The 10075-nt window shown below is 40.4% G+C and overlaps 1 pseudogene; it reads right to left on the reverse strand.

The window, feature by feature from the left end:
• Positions 1-5087: 5087 nt before the first annotated feature.
• LOC107288230 lies at positions 5088-5759 on the reverse strand (annotated as a pseudogene).
• Between the last annotated feature and the right edge of the window lie 4316 nt (positions 5760-10075).

The following is a 10075-nucleotide window of genomic DNA, read 5'->3' on the forward strand; positions in this document are numbered from 1 at the left end:
TTGGTAAAAATAAGAACAATAAATGAACAGCTGTGCAGTAGGAGAACTGTCTTTCTCCTTGATTTCCTGGCAAGGGGCTCCTAAGAAAACAAAACAAAAGCGAAGTGTGAGTTGCCAAAACCAAATGTGTGTGTCGGGACAGCTATTTCCTAAAAGGCTGAAACTGCAGTACTTAAGACAGGGAAATCTTTGGTATGGCCAATTTATAGATAACTGCGAATCGATATCTTCTCCTTCCTTTCACCAGCAAGCCAGAATTTCTGCTGAGGTAGACAGCATTGTGTGTTTCAAGCATTCAATATGAGCAATCAAGTTGGGGATTTAATAGCTGACGGAAATAGCACTCTAGAACAGATTGACCTTCAGGAAGCTCCAGCTGGGCTGTTCTGTGCAATTCACAACACATTTGTTGCCACTTGCATTCATTTGGATAAAATTAACACTATTACAAAGAATCAGTGCCCAGCTCTCTGTGGAATAACAGAGTAAATTAAGAATCGCTGTATTATTTAGCTCCTAGAAATGACACAGGTGATACAATGGCTTCAAAGCTGTTTTCCTTTCACCTACAGTAGTTGTATTGACTAGAAAGTTAAAAATCTGGGAGAACCGAAATTCAGTAAAACTGAAAACTCCATGGCTACTTTTTTGGTTTTTTTTTAACAGAACACAGCAATAAGAAATTTTTGCAAAAATTGTGGATTGGGAAAGGACATGCAACTATGGTGACAATTAACCTCAACTGCTCAGGTGCTGGATGTAAGCGGCATGGTGGCCTAGTGGTGAAGACACTTGCCTCCCACTCGGAAGGTTGAGAGTTTAATACTAGATAATGGCAGATGTTTCTTTCCTAGGGCACAAACTAAAAATATCTGTTGCTAACTCCATGTGGCATCAGGAAGGGCATCAGGCAGTGGTGGGATTCAGCCAGTTCGCACTACTTCGGCAGAACCGGTAGCTAATTTTTTGTTGCCCAGGCTCAGAATGGACTTCCGGAAGCGGCATCCACACAGAGAACCGGTTGTTCACATATTTGAATTCCACCACTGGCATCAGGCCAATAAATGCTCAGCTCCATCCAGTTGTCCCTACTCTACCCTGAATAAAGGAACTACATCTTGTAAAAAGGGGAAAAAAACTAGGCACTGGATTGATGCCTTAAAACAGCTTTACCAGGAACTAAGATATGGGGGCATCTGAAAGCTCTTACATATTATTAGGAAAGAATCTGGAGTCTTTGGAATATTTTTAGTAAAAAAAGATCCTGTTTGGGGGAAAAAAAATATGCCCATTCACCAGGAGGAAAATCGCTGGCATGATTTTGATCTTCCACAGTGCGACGAAAGAGCGTTTTCTATTAAAGAGAAACATAAGGTGGAACAACTGAAATTTGAAACAAGTTTATCAATGGAAATAAACATTGCTAATACTTAAGCAATGCCTAAAGAGAAGGAAAAAAAATCTTGTATGCCTCGAGGTATGTGGAAAATTATTCCCCACCGATTCTGGCATGATGAGCCAATATGAAATGGTGGCTTCACGTGGCCAGTAAGCACAGAATGGCTACCCTGGTTTGAGCAATAATAGTGTCTCATTTTCAAAGCTACCACAAGTAGTGTCTAAAGCCTGGAGAAAGTGTCCTGTATTCTCCCAGCAATAAGCCCCAAGAATATTTCAATCTGCATGGAGGAACTGTCGAGTCAACCCTCTTGATCACAACGGTCGGTGTGTGCTTTTCCCTACAATCCCGTTTTTATCTGTTACCGAGGAGGGCCCCATAAATAGCATCAGACAATTTAGAGCACCTTCTCTTCTCTATTGTGCCTTTGTCTGAGGATGTGCTGGAAACGTGGCACATCAGTTTTAAGTGGGCTGGCTCTTCACTTTCTGCTCAAGGGCTCTTCAGTCTTGGGCTCAGCGGGGAGCCATCCTTCCAATATGCATTTCAAGTGCATTCATAAAAGCAAACACAGCCATCGCAAGTCACGGAGAAAAGTCGCTCTTTTCGCGGAGTGTTATTTCCTGACCTAAATCAGTCTTTGCTTTTGAATTAGTTTATGTTGCTAGTTATTTAGTAGATTGATTGCTGCTATGGCAACTGCACATCCCACTTGGCAGCCACACGCATTAGTCCTTGATGTGTGTTCCCGGTGAAACGTCCCTTTTTTTTCCAAATGCATTCTTTTTTTTTCTTTCTTTTTTTTTGCAGTTGCTCAAAATTAAGAAAGTATTTGGGGAATTGATTTGCTTTGACGTTGCCGATATCAAGCTTGTACTGTTTTGGGGAAGGTAAAAATGAGTCTTGAAGTTTTTTTAACAACAAAATAAAAATAAAATATATATAAATAAATAAACAAAAAATGGGGAATTGTTTTTCTTTCCAAATAGTGGCAAGCTACCCAGGTGGAATTGAAAACAAGCACCGCCGCATCAATATTCCTTATCTTACGTTTGCAAAAATTCTAACCAACTGCCAAAATGGGAGTATACTTCACAGAGCAGGATAAAAGAGTCTTGTTTCCCAGATATCCTAAGCAAATACATTTTTCTTTCTCTTTTTCCTTCACTCTCTACAGCTTGTGCTAATATTTTAGTAAGAAAATATGTACTTTGCGCATCAATCCTTGGCATTGCCGGTTAAAGCAAGAATGGCTAATTTGTAGCCTTCCAGAAAGCATTAGACTACAATTCCCATTATTGTTTGGGTCATGTGACTGCAGCTGATGGGAACTGGAGTTCAGCAACATCTGGAGAGCCACACATTGACTATTCATGAATTAAGGTTTCTCTGAGAGCAGAATGGAATTGAAAGATTGTGGCCATCATACCAAATAAAACTAGAATTCATAAAGAATCGATTTAGTATAATGTAACATACATTCCCAAGGAAGAGATGTTGTTGGAGCATGGCACAATTCCTTGCAGTTATAAAAAAATATATACTTCTTTAATAAATCATGATGATCTGGCTTTTTTTCCCTCTCTCCAACAAGGCTAGATGGAAGTAACAGAAGCCAATAAAAACCATGTGGAATTTAGTCTTTACTTTTGTTAAAATGTAGCACTTTTTCAATGATATACTGTTGAGAACTACTGTTTCCGAAGTCCGAACAGACAAGATGTCCATATATAAGATGAGAAACATTTATATTGTCTTACTCTGGTGATGATTAAAGATGGAAGAGACTCATCAGCCTTGGAGTTCTACAACAAGTAGGAGTATCAAGATCCTGAAAAGCCCAGACTCAAACAAGCTGAATCTGGAGACATCCCAGAACAACTGCTAGAGAGGGTTCATAGTTGTTTGAAGGTTAATTTCCAGGAGTATTAAATCCTGAATTTAATGAAGATTCTATAATTGTAGCAGCATCGCCAGGAATATAAGAGGAATTAAGGCTGTCCCACCAACCCATGCAAGTTAATTATTTTCGTACCTTATTGTTAGATATCTTGAACATGTTTTGAGGAACTTTGAAAAGAAAGACCATACACTTAATATAAAACACATGTTTTTCATCAAAAACATTCCAGATTTGATCTCTAAGTAGGATGAGAAAAGAATTGTACAATTCGGTGTTGACAATATTAAGCTAGAGGGAGTACAGTTGTTGTCTGATTAGGCATAAATCTGTCTTCTGTTCTGTGAATACCTAAATCCCATTCCATAGCTAAAAACTAACAGGGATTTTAAGAGATTGAACATTAGGCTGAGAACATCTCTTTATAGCCTCTGGCTATGTCCTTTCTTCTCTCTTGGGAGCATGAAGAGGGCTGAAAGGCTTTCGTTTGTGCTACATTGATACTTGGATCTAAGACAGGGGTCTTCAAACTTGGCCCTTTTATGACTTGTGGACTCTGGCACGCTGGCTGAGGAATTCTGAGAGCTGAAGTCCACAAGTCATAAAAGGGCCAAGTTTGAAGACCCCTGATCTAAGAGAATTGGAGGAGTCACTTATCTAAGAGCCAGGTTAGTTGTAGAACCCATGAAGAAATACGAAGTACAGATTCCATCAGTGGACCCACAGGCATGTACAAGTGTCTTCACACATTATGCTGGCTCCTAGATAAATAGCTCACTTGTTATTAACAAAGGGTGTTTCTGACCAAGCCAAATCACCAAGGTAAAAGGTAATGAAGGTACAGTAGAATGCATGAACTATGGTCAGTTTTAGGCAAGTCTGGTAACTCAGTAACGGAGCAGATGTCACCATTTCTAGGGTGGAGTGGCTCCTAATGTGAGAATGTTTAGCCAGTTGAAAACAACTATTCATACCAGAAGTGATCTACTGTATGCTGGAAAGTGTGGAGTTGGCAGCCTAAGAATAAAGGCTCATTCAAACCAAAGATCAAAACTAAGAGCTGTTTTAATGTCTTGAGTATGAAATCCTGTTTCCAGTGGAGTACAGGGCAAAGATAAGAGCTATGAGCTTCCCCCAGATTCATTTTGGCAATGAAGGTATTGTCTGCATGTCTATTATACCAGCTCACCATGAAAGGGGGGGGGTATCTATTTTTTTACACAAAGTATTCACTAATCCTGAGAATGAAAATAATAATAATAATATCTAAATGCTATCCTTCAAATTAATAAGTGGAGAAGACAATTTATCTAAAGGTACCATTAATTATTCTAGACAAAAACAAAGGTAAGCTTCACATAGGAACCAGGCTCAATGAGTAAAGGGAGAGAGGTTCATAATACTTTTAAGATTTCTTTGCTAAAGTTAGTTAAAATATCTGTGATTAAGGGAGCAAATGTTTCATACAAGGTTGTACAGACCTGTTAAAATTCACTTCAGATTCCAAAATATGTCTTGGATTGTATACAAGTGGGCTATAAAGAAAACGATACATGATAGAATAATAGAGAGTTGGAAGGGACCTTGGAGATCATCTAGTTCAGCCCCAAGCGGGAAATCCTATACCATTTCAGACAAATGGCTGTCAATCTCTTCTTAAAAACCTTCTGGAGGCAAGTCGTTCTACTGATTAATATAATATAAAATAATAAATAAAATACTAAAGATGGGAGTCCACTACCAAAAAGCGGTTTTCAGGAACTTGATTGTTCCATTAGAAAGTTTTGCTTAAGAACTGCTACTTTGAGGTATAATTAGTTGTAGTGGTTGATTAAGGTAATTAGCAAGAGCAAGTGCATCAGCGATATTATCTCTTCAGAGCAGAACTTCAGCAAAACTACTAATGGATCTTCTTTTGAACAATTCCCTGTGACCCAGAGTTTTGTAATACTGTCTCCTGAAATAGGGAACATTTTATCATTTACTCCAGGAAATGTAGATACTTGCTTCAAATAACTACCGATCTATCTCACTAAAGCATCTCCCATTGTTTTCTTAACAGCAGGTGAAATCAAATATCACAATGAGGTACCACGAAACTGTTGGTCACTGCATTCATGGATAACCATGCCTACTTGAAAAGAGAATAATTTTGGAAAATCCACAGTTCTTCACCCTGAACAGCAGTATTTGACCAAAAAAAGGCTATATTTGTTCTTTATGAATGGTGATCTGATTTGCAGAACCACTTTTTTTGCTGCATGTAATTGTACCTTTAAATGGATGTACAGTTCAGGTCAGTTGCATCCTTTTCTGTGATTGTATATGTTGATTATTTCCCATTCGTTGATAAAGGGAATCAGTATAAAAGTAACCAACTTTGGGCATATGAAGTATAGAAATGACTAAATCTAGAGCCAGACTAAATCTATCAGCACTGCACATTGATACAGTTGGCATAAGGAGTGTGAAATCAAAACTTATCTAACCATCAAATGATCATCCTGGCATGTTTAATCTTTATCCTCCCTTCCCCCTGTATCTCTAATCATGGAGGGGGAAAAGAAGGGACACAGGAATAGGGTTTTTTTTCCCATTGTCTGTTCTTCCTTTTTGCTCATTCGGCAGAATTAGGGATTAGGTACTTCCTTGTGTAACTTTGCTGGTACATATCTTACCAGAAAGTAAGACTAAATAGTCTCAAGAAGTCCAGTTGAGGAGGAACTAAAACTGCTTGACTAAATTCATCTGAACCACAGACACAGATGGACTCAAGAATTTCTCCATGTCTATGATTCCTTACATATGAGCTATGTTTTCCCTTAGGAGAGAAGCGACAACAGTCTCTGCAGCACCTCTTTGTACCAATAAAGTTTCAGCTGGAAGGATGATTCACAATAAGCCTTTTAGGAAGGTCAACAATGCAGACAAGTGTCTATCTTGTGCTCTTTTTTTGTAATCAGACCTGACAAACACACACACACACACACACACAGAGAGAGAGAGAGAGAGAGAGAGAGAGAGAGAGAGAGAGAGAGAGAGAGAGAGAGAGAGAGAGAGAGAGAGAGAGACCATATGTAGAAGGCATCTTTCTGCTGAACGTTACACAATTTTTATTCGCGTCAACCTTGCAATGAAAAGCAAAAAACTGCCCTCATGGAAAAGAGCTAAAGCTACAACAATCCAGCAACATACAGGAGCAAAAACAATATAAAGGTAAGACAACTAGAAGTGCAAAGCAGAGGTCCTGGATATATTGTTGTGATGATCAAGAGGGGAGCCTTTTATAGGATTGGGATTGCTGCCAAAATCTAGTTCTAGAAATCAGGGACAGACAGACTGCTCAGTGACAGACTGTGAATCCTAGAGACCACAATGAAGAATGGTGAACTGTAATCCATGGCTTGCAAATCACAATGACTAGGTACCTCTATTTAGTACACTATCAGTGCACTAATCCAAACTAAAGACAGCAGACTTTGTGGCTTAGCACAATGTGGGAATCACCAGGGTCATGATTCACTTTTGAGGACCAAAGGGCACAACTGGCATAAAAACAGCATGAAGACCACAGGTGTCAGCATGTAATGGATTATGCCTTTCATATGAGAGTGCCAGGGTTTACATCAGATTTATTTCACTTAGGAAGCCACCATTAATTAGTATAATTCTATACATGCCTACTGCAAGCACATGTGAATTGTCTTTTCATTATCCCCTATAAAAACCCACAGCTTCAGAACAAATGGCAAGCTCCTGCTACATTCAGAGATATTGTCCAGTGATTGTATATCAACTGAGAAGACATTTTTCCCCAGTGTCTTCCTGTAAGAAAACATATCAGCGCTTAATATAATCTCTAAACCACAGGATGGGAGGAGAGAAGCAACAATTCCCCAAAGTAAACTGCTTTACTGACTTTTATTTTGATCAAATAAACTGCGTAACACAACATACACAGGAACTGAAAACAATCCTTTGGAGAAATGTAATCTCTAAATAAGTACCCCAGCTCTGCAGCTTGTTTTATGGAAGCAAAAAAAGAAAGTCGGGCATGCAGCTGCCAAGTTATAAATAAGCGATATAGATAAATGCAGAGATGGAACAGGATGTAGCTGTGACATGTTACTCTGTTACAGCACATTGCACATTGTCACAGCAAACCAGCCAGTATCAAAAAGAAACAAGCTCAACATGATATTCTCCAGGTGTCAAGGGTTATAGCTCCCGTCACTAGCCAACATATGTTTTATGGGAGCTGTAATTCAACATCTCAGAAGAAGAAGCATCAGGAACGAAAACTAACCTGAAATAAGGGAAGTTTAAACCAGTTGTCCAGGCTCCTGAATTAGAAAGATAGTACAGAGAAGAGGGCTAGCAACTGAGGTCTCTGTTAGCATGAGAGAAGGTAAAAAGAGAAAAGCAATGAGTCATCCATGCAACTAGGCTTTTGAGGCTCAGGATCAAAAAAGGGACAATAGGTGGAAACATTTGAGGGTTGGATCCATCTCCTCATCTTTTAATCAGAGGACTTCTGATCAACCTATTCTCCAGAGCACCTGAAGAACAAGAAGCAAAGAATGGAAACTAATCGAGGAGAGAATCAACCTAGAACAGTGGTGGCGAACCTATGACACGGGTGCCAGAGCCGGCACTCGGAGCCCTCTCTGTGGGCACACATGCCATTGCCCCAGCCTTGCCTCTGCCCGTGACCCCCTCCTCACCAGCAGCCTCCCTGGACGAGAGTCGCCCCTGAGCGTGGCCCACACAGAGCAGTGCAGCCAAGAACATGACAGCCAGGCAGCGTAGACAAGACTTTGCCCTCACGCCCCAATACGCACAGTTGATGCTGTGGGACGTGGGCAGAGGGCATGGCCGCCATGGTGCTGCTGGGTTGCCTGGGCGATCTGCGGCGAGTCCTGGAGGCAGTGAGTGGCCCTGCGGGCAGGCAGGGTGGGGCGGAGTGGAGGCAGTCCAGGGGGTGGGGCAGGGGCAGGGCAGGGGCTGGGGCTGGGGCTGGGGCAGGGGCAGGGGCAGGGCAGGGGGTGGAGCAGGGGCAGGGGCAGTTTTTGGGCACTCGGTCTCTAAAAGGTTCACCATCACTGACCTAGAACTAAGGAGAAATTTCTTGACAGAACAATTAATCAATGGAATGACTTGCCTCCAGAAGTTGTGGGTGCTCCAACTCCACAGGAAGTTTTTAAGAATAGAAATGGACAACTATTTGTCTGAAATGGAAGAGTGTTTCCTGCCTGAGCAGGGGGTTGGACTAGAGCTGGACCAGAGTTGGACTTCTAACTCTATTATTCTGACTTAATTGGGAAATGCTATCTCTTGCTTTTCTGTTGCTGTAGGGTGAGCAACCTTAAAATATACTTGATTCTAATTTATTTTTGAAAGATAGATTGGATTTAGCACCCAAAGGGCACTTCAGGACTAAAGTGACTGGAGAGTGTATTCAGCCATCAGGTGGCCTTATAATTTGCAATAAAGAAGATGTCTTGGGGACTAGTGGAGGTAGAAGACCAAACAGACTATCTTCAGAGAAGAGTTGGGTCTGCTTTCTTTATGCTTATTCTAATACTACTTCTTCAATCTTTATGGCTTGTCACATATGCATAAACACACTGTATATGAAGAAAATAATGTGGATTTGGAAGAAGTTATTTAAAAGGAAGAATATTCCCATTTGTAGGGTGGTGCTGGTGGGTTTTTTTCCTCTCCAGCCAAACCTTTAGGAATCCTGTAATTGAGAGGGGAGAAAATATTACTTGGAAGAACCAAACAAAGCCAAGTCTGCTTAATCCACAGCCCTGTTGGAAGAAACCGTAGGATGCCATGAAAGATGCCTGCAAAGTGAATAACTTTAGGATGTCCCTGGCAAGCTATGTACGAATAGTTGTTATACATTCAGATGAGTGGCTCAAAACTCCCCAGTTTTATGCAAGAGATCCATGCCTGAATATCTTTGTATATCTTACTATTGTGCTTCTGGACAATTTTCTCCATCTTTTTTTTTCCTCTACGGATACTTTAAAAATGAAACCAGCATGTGAGCACAATTGTTTTTAACAATATGAAGTTTGATTGCATCAGTGGTGGGATTCAGATATGTGAACAACCAGTTCTCTGTGTGGATGCTGCTTCCGGAAGTCCATTCTGGGCCTGAGCAACAAAAAATTAGCTACCGGTTCTACCGAAGTGGTGCGAACCGGCTGAATCCCACTACTGGATTGCATGTAAAAATAAAAACAAAAAAAGCCACTTTCACATCAAGCACCAGAGTGACTGAGAGGCAAGCATGTTTATGCAAATTAATGGTGGGACCTGACAGATTCAAGAATGGATGCCAGCAACTTTAAGCTCTTTGGAGAAAATAAGAACAATAAATAATAATTAAATGAAACAATTGCTAAGGGGGCCATCAAAAAAGAAAGGGCTTCATAGTCTCCCCACCATCCCTTCAATCTGAGCACCGATGCGTACTGCTCTTCACTGACAACTTGTCATCTTCCCAAATGCAAGAAATATTCTTTCACAAAAGATGTTTAAATGGGAATACAGGTGTTTTGAATACTTACGAGCACACTGCTGCAGTTATGCAATTAAATGAAGACTCTTTCCAATTCCCTCTTTCCTGCCCTGAACAATGCATCATTGTCCCATTGGGTTATAACAAAATGTAATTTATCATCTCAATTAAATTATTTTGTCCATTACATCCAGAGCTCTTTAATTGCTTGGGACTGATAAATCCACAGAGAGAAAATGGAAAA

The sequence above is a fragment of the Protobothrops mucrosquamatus genome, unplaced genomic scaffold (assembly GCF_001527695.2).
Source record: "Protobothrops mucrosquamatus isolate PMUCROS unplaced genomic scaffold, P.Mucros_1.0 scaffold505, whole genome shotgun sequence".
Classification (NCBI taxonomy): Eukaryota; Metazoa; Chordata; class Lepidosauria; order Squamata; family Viperidae; genus Protobothrops; species Protobothrops mucrosquamatus.